This window comes from Pezoporus flaviventris, unplaced genomic scaffold (assembly GCF_033815535.1).
Source record: "Pezoporus flaviventris isolate CSIRO_AGI_PZ_B2104156 unplaced genomic scaffold, CSIRO_AGI_Pfla_v1 ptg000045l, whole genome shotgun sequence".
Classification (NCBI taxonomy): Eukaryota; Metazoa; Chordata; class Aves; order Psittaciformes; family Psittacidae; genus Pezoporus; species Pezoporus flaviventris.
Genome location: NW_026892593.1, coordinates 17,812,083 through 17,819,838, shown reverse-complemented (window position 1 = coordinate 17,819,838; position 7,756 = coordinate 17,812,083).

The following is a 7,756-nucleotide window of genomic DNA, read 5'->3' as shown; positions in this document are numbered from 1 at the left end:
TTCCACAACCTCTTTGGTCAGCTTGTTCCAGTACTTTGTCACCCTCACAGTGAATGAGTTTTCCTCATATTCAGAAGGAACTTCCTGTGTTTCAGTTTGTGCCTGTTGCCCTTTGTCCTGTCTTTGAGGACTATTGAAAAGGGTTTCGTCCCATTCTTTTGACACCTGCCCTTAAGATATTTGTATGCATAAATCACTTCCACAATTTCACCTACATATTTCTGTAAAAAAATTACCAGGCTGAAAGACTGATCGTTTTAATTGTTCAAGTAGCCTGCTAATTTTTTTCTGAAAGAGATTAAAGAGAAACCACATAATAAAATTATTTGGTCTGTATAAGGTGCCAATGACAAGGTCTTCTTTGCATATGTGATGTAGGAGGGAATATCAACTCTGTCCTACAGCAACTTTGACATTTTTAGGTTTTCATGCCACCTGGGACTTCCAGTCAGCATCTTTCAAGTGTTTTCAATGAAAGAAAATTATGTTCAGCTCTAGACAAACAGCATAATATTTCATTTGAGAAATTCTTTAGTTCTGGGCTGTCTTATGATTTTTGGCAAACTAAGTGGATAGCACTGATACAGAAGCTGATGTATGCCACCACTTCTTTCCCATTTTCTGTGAATTACACACAGGTAGTTTTACAAATTAGGTGTGCCTAAATTTCAGGTTAGTGGTTTAATTAGTTTGGAGAAAGAAAGAAATTTTCCAAACCAAGTAAAATCCCAGATTATACTCAAAAATTGAATCAAAATTGAGACATTACAGAAGTGCTGAATAATGACAAATGATCTGTGAATCTCAATACTTCTACTATTACCTTTAAGAATGACTCACCAATTGTGCTCCTCTAGATAGACTTCCTGTAAGCCCAAGTACCTTCTTCAGATAGAGCTCTTAAAATACAGATTAACATTCTTACACAGCTTGCAAATTCTTACACAATAAAAATCAGAATATATCATCCTGGTACAGTATATCAGCCATGAACATCTTGTTCAAAAACATAAATGACATGGTGTTTAAATGTCAGGACAGTGCCTATTGCATTTGATGCACCTCTTAAACTCCTCCTCATAGACTATATTTTGTAGAACATATGGATTTAGATCATGTAGATCATATGGAGTGTGACCAGCAGGTCGAAGGAGGTGATCCTGCCCCTCTCCTCTGCTCTTGTGAGACCTCACTTGAAGTATTGTGCGCAGTTCTGGTGTCCTCAACATAAAAAGGACATGGAACTGTTGGAACAAGTTCAGAGAAGGACCACAAGGATGATCAGGGGACTGGAGCACCTCCCGTGTGAAGACAGGCTGAGAAAGCTGGGGCTGGTCAGCGTGGAGAAGAGAAGGCTGTGTGGAGACCTCATAGCAGCCTTCCTGTATCTGAAGGGGGCCTATAGGGATGCTGGAGAGGGACTATTCTTTAGGGACTGTAGTGACAGGACAAGGGGTAACGGATTCAAACTTGAACAGGGGAAGTTTAGGTTGGATATAAGAAGGAAGTTCTTTCCTGTTAGGGTGGTGAGGCACTGGAATGGGTTGCCCAGGGAGGTTGTGAATGCTCCATCCCTGGCAGTGTTCAAGGCCAGGTTGGACGAGGCCTTGAGTGATATGATTTAGCATAAGGTGTCCCTCCCCACGGCAGGGGGGTTGGAACTAAATGATCTTAAGGTCCTTCCCAACCCTAACGATTCTATGATTCTGTGAATGTATAGTCTTTGGCCAGCTTCTAGGCATGCAGTATGGATGGAGACTCTTCTATAGAAAGCAAGCACCAGCTTCTAATATTCCTCACACATGCTGATTTAACTTGACTCTTACATAGAGATAAGTATCTGCCTGAATTTTGTCAGCTTCACATAGATCCACTTCTGCCTATGTCCTGGGCTTCTGTTAGAGTTAGTTTGTGCTGCCAGAAGCTGTAAGACATTAAAAATTTATAAGGAAGGAGTAGAACTATATCAGAAAAAAAAAAAAAAGTGGTTATTTTATTGTGCTTAAAATATTAATCATTCAGCAGCATTTTAACTAAAATATAGAAATTCTCATGTACAAAATGCCAACAGCCAGCAATTCTTTGTAAAAAATTCTATTATTTATTTTCACAAAATGTTGGGTAATCTGTTTTACTCATTTAATTGCTCTGCAAATATCTGGCTAACTGAAGACATTGATCTCTTTGCATGTCAGCATACTGCTATTAGCATTTTAATTCTGAATAGAAAACAGGGATACCTGGTATGTCAGTCAACCTCTTTCTTTGTCCTTCTTTCTCTGAAGATCTGACTCAGTTTACCCAAAAGCAGTGTAAAATTTGTAATCCTCTCTCTATTTTACATATCTGACTGGTATCAGATTCAGCTTTCAGTGGAAAGCAAATATGAGTGAAGACATTGTGGGTCCTTGAAAATTATCTAATATCAGTTTCTTCAGTTTCTTCAGTTCTGCATTTTAAGCTACTGAGTTCATTTATTGTAAAATTAATTAACTTCATAAATTCCCCCCACGCAAGTGGAGGGACTTGATTTACTGGAAGTTTCAGTCTAATTGGAAGAAACAAAAGTCACCATCTACCTGTTACTGTCACTTTACTGGTTAATCAGTAATATCTACATCCTGTGTCAGGATGCATTGCAAGTCTTATGTTATGCAAATATTTTTCAGATGAGTGGTGTGGCTTCCCCATACCAGAGAGATGTGAGTCTCATTTGCATCAGTAGCACACTAGGCCTTTGGCCCTGGCAGCTGGCAGCTAAACCCCACTGTACCAGGCAGGAAAGCTGACATTACACTTCTGCCCTCCAAAAAAGGTCTTACTTTGATCCCTGACTTTGTAATCTATGGGAAATTCATGCAGATGGGAAATAATTCCAGTGATGTTTTCCTACCACATAAAACATTCAGCTGTCATTAGCGCTCTTAGGGAAAGTCTGGCTTTCAAGCACAACCTCATCAAACATCGGTCAGGAGATGTGTCAGGTTCCTTGGTGCTAAAAGGTGTACCATAGGATCCAGTGCTGGAAAATGTGCAAGCCCCTGCCTGAATCCTGCATACAGGATTCATTAAAAAGAGGCCTTCTCCCTCTAAGCAGTTAGTCCTCTTTGTTCTTGAAAGCTGTGATGTGTTTTAAGGAGTTTTATTATAAGGGGATCATGGACATATTTCTTTCAAGAAAAAAATAAAACGAGGAGGAAGTTATAATACCATACTAGAGATTTTAAATATGTGTCGCATTGTTTTGTATGTAGGACAACCAGAAAGTATGGCATTATTACTTTTTGTGAGCACATTACCTGTTCTGTCTCATTTCTGTTTTCTTGGTAAAACAATATACATAACTATAATGTACTGAATTAATCAGACTTTCTGAGAAAACAAATTTTTCTTTTCTTTCACCTGCAATATTTATGTTGTTGTTGCCAGTGCTGTTGCTTGTCTCTTTTCTGGCTTTATGTGGTCTGTTTCTTGAAATAACAGTTCATTTTTCTTAGGTAAAGAAACAGGTTCTGAAACATCATCATTTGAGACTATAGAACACACTTTCAAGGCATCTGTCTTAAATTTTCAGTGCTTTAGGCAATAATTTATAAAGTACCATCAGTCTGGCATTTGAAATAATCACATTTTTGTTATTTTATCTTGCAAATTGTACACTTCATAGCTGTCATTCTGTGAAAAATACCCTGAATTTCATATAAAACTAATCTTTCTGTCATCCCTTGTTCATTGTCACAGTGGAGATGGTGGCAGAAGATGAAAACTCTCACGAGAAATGATAACCTCTGTATATCAAAGTGATTATGACTTGTTCTGCATTTTCAGATAAGAGTATGAACTATTGAAATGAAGAAATAAACAGTATATTGTTTCTAGAAATGTCCATCACTTGTGATGACAAACTATGGGGAGTCAGGGCAGATTATAGGGATGCAGTTATATTTATAACTCTGCATCCTCTCTAAATTATGCATACAGTAAGAAATGTACATCTGAGTTAAACACAGCAGGCAGGTTATATTAAGGTTTACACTTTAAAGTCTGTGATACATGAGATATGTAAAGAAATAAATTGATAAATATAAGTATGGATGGGTGTATCTCTTATAAAGATTTCATATTCTTGTAACAGACAAGTCCCCAAAAGTTTGGCAGTTCAATATATCATATGCGCTTCCAACATACATTTTCACCTGTGCTCTCTCTATCTTTTGAGGATTTTATTAAAATCCTAAAAAAAAAAATAAAAATAATAAATAAAAAGAGGAATATGGGTTGTATTCAAAGACTAATCCAGTTGTTGAGATTTTTTAAAAGAAAGCAGTAAGCCACTGAGGCATACTTTCAGCAGCAGCCTGTGGAATCTGTCTAGATATGATTCATGAGTTCCTCAGAAGAAAGCAATCAGTCACCTCTCTGACCAGGATTGTTTGATGGAGTTGTTTTATCCACTTTAAACACTTTTCCTCTGTTATAACACAATTTTAGGTGAGAAAGTTTCAATTTTACAGGTAAACTTTTTATTTTGGAAAATAATTTCCAATTGTCTTTCAGAGTAGGATATAATAAGCCAGGAAAGCTGCAGAGATTTTTTGAAATCCTAGCACCAAATTGGTCATTGACAAAAAAGAATGAGCTAAGTCATTTGTGGAAAGTCATGTGCTGTATTACAGGGTATGTTGCATCCTTTCGCCCCAGCCTACAGATTGTGAATATATTTGTATCTGTGTCTCTTTGCAGAAATTGGGTGCATTACTTGGACACTATCATAATATTTTCTTGAATTTCAAAGAAAAATCAGTTGATATTCTTATTTGGCATCTCATCCAACATTAGCTCTCATGGCTCCTGTCAATTATTTTGTCATGTTTGCTCACTGCAGTTCTGTGGAGAATGTAAGATAACACCCACCCTGGGGATGGCATGTGCCCTCAACAGAGGTCTGCACAGCCTCTTTGGAGCTGACAGAGTTTGACAATACGTTTCCAACATTTGTGCTGCTTCCACAAGGGTTTTAGGTACTGTGGTTCTATCACTATTCTTTTTTTTTTCTTTCATGTCCATACTCTTCTGAATGCTGTATTGTTTCACTTCTACTGGGAGACAAGTCATTTGTGTAATGCAGACACAACCTTTGTTCGCCATTCAGGATATTGTGCTTCTTACTGTATTTCAAACATTATTTTAGATGTGGAGGGCACTTCTGTTTTCTCTTCTTTTCCCTGCTTCTGTACCACTGAAAATTTTAAGCTCCTGAGAGCTAAGCACCTGCTGTCATACTATAAAGCCAAACAAGAAAAATGATTGTTCTCCATTAGTTCAATGTTTTAAAGTGATGGAAGATTTTACAGAACTATCAACATTCATGAAATATACAAAGAATTCTACAGTGATCTTTTATAGACATATTTTAAAAATCTTCTTAAGACTTTCACTGAAACAATTTCAACACACTCCTGATTTTTAGTTAATTCCCTAATAAGAAAAATTAATGGACTCATTATTAAGGTTTCTAATTTCCTTTAAGTTATCATACCCCAAATGTTTCTAGATGAATATGTCTTTTACAGCAGCTGGCTTGTTTTCACTGCACAGATGCAGCAGATTATTTCCACCAATTCTATATTGCAGTTCTCATGATTTTACTGGTAAATTTAAGCCAAGTAAGAACATAAAAGGAGATAGTACAACTCACATATATTCAGAAATATAGAATGTTGGTGACAGATAAGATCTGTTCTTTCTTGTATTTGCTGTATCCCATTGATCACAGTAATTTACTTTCCCATGAAACATAATGATTAGTGAGAGATATACATTGCTCTCCTGTTACCTCCTGCAATTTTAGGAGAAAGTCAGAAAGAAATTCTTGCTGAGAAAAAGACCATTTCACAATTAGATTGTGTGATCTAATACAGAAATTAGATGTGAATCCACAGCAAAAGAAACATGCACGTAAAACATGAAATTATGTTTTCTGGATGCAAACAAATGTAGTACTAAAGATGTTATTAGATTAGATACTCCTGAAATTTGGAAAAGTAATGCTTACCTCTTTGGTCACTGAATTTTGCACTTTAAAATTTAACCAGAATATGTAGATCCATATATAATTTCTTAATTTTATGACATGGCACATAAGATATTTGAAAGCATAGTGATGAGCTATTATTTTTTTTAATTGATGATGTGATGGGAAAATACGCTGGATTGTTCATGTATCTTTTCATACCAAAATATTACAAAAGAATGCTGCAAGAGAGACATTTTTGTTTTAATGCTTTGACCATGCTATGGCTTCTGCTTTCACATTCTGCCTTCAAGTAGAAGCATAAATGACTAAGTTGTATTACAATACATTTACAAGCTGGACATGTTAGGAATTATTTCCTTTATTTATTTCCTTGGTTAGTAATAAAAATTATCTATTCATTGGAAGAGAGCTAGTACTATTAGTCAAAAAACCCTGCTGTGGAAATTGCTATTTAGGCATTTCTTGAAAAGGGGATTTTTGACCAAGTGGCTCATTACTCTTTCTATGGAACAGTTAAAATATTGTCTATAAATTCTGTTTAATTTCTGGTTCACTGACCTGATATATAGAGTCATTCAGATCTCATTGTGTCTATCCTGCAGCCACAAAACAACATTATGGACTTGTTTCTGATTTCAGTAAAACAAAGTTTTATGCCCTGACAGAGTTGCTTCAGCATACTTATACATAAATGTCCAGTAATAGCAATTTTAAAACTGTGATCTGCTCCTCCGTGATTGGAACTAAACCTTGAAGTTATACAATAAAGACTTCTTATAATTTTAGATGGCAAAAAATTTACTGCACCTTCAATAAAGTTTAGTTATTAAACTTCAAGATCTCATCCACTGAATTAATGTGAAATCTGAGTGGAAGGAAAATGTTTGAGATAAACGTCTTGTTTAAGAAATATTGAATAATCATATTTTTAGATACAGTCTCACGTGCATAAGCCGTATCCTGCAGGCATTCATGAATATAATATTTCAGTTACTGTGCTTTTAGCATGCATCTTTTGGTCTTGCCATTGGGAATGTATTTTGACACTGTGTATTGCCCATCTAATTTATAAGTCACTGCATGGTTTCAAGTTATAGTGTGGACTAAAAATAAACAGAATCATCCAGTGCCTCTGGGCGGTTCTAAGTCTACTAAAAGACTCCTATGGACTTCACTTGGCTTTGGATCAAATCTTTAGCATGCAGTATATCTTTGGGGTTTCTGGAAGTGCTGTTTGATAGGAGAGAATAAATCTTGCCCAAATATACTAAAGGTAATATGCACTAGATTTATATGCTGTGATATTGTGACAACTTCTCTATTAAAAGACACTGCCATTGACAAGAAATCTTACCCTGTCACCTGCCTGTAAGCTTGAGGCGTCAACCCAAGCTTTGATTTGTATGCTTTTTAATTCTTTTACCATGAACTGCTCACATTTGTGAAGTGAAGCAATGAAAGTTTGGAGAACTACACTTGCAGGTCAATCCAAGACCTTCACCCATTCCTTCTTTATAAATTGAAAGGTCTGAGATCTAAATCCTTTTAAGTACCAAGGTGTTTAACTTCAGTCAGTCCTAATGAGAATTAGCTATCCTGGACTATATTCCTCCAATAATTTCACTACTTGGTTATTTTTCCCTCAACAACTTTGATTTAGTTCATCAGGTTAAAATGATCCTCTGTAGCTCTAGTTGCTGGATGCTTTCAAATAGCGGA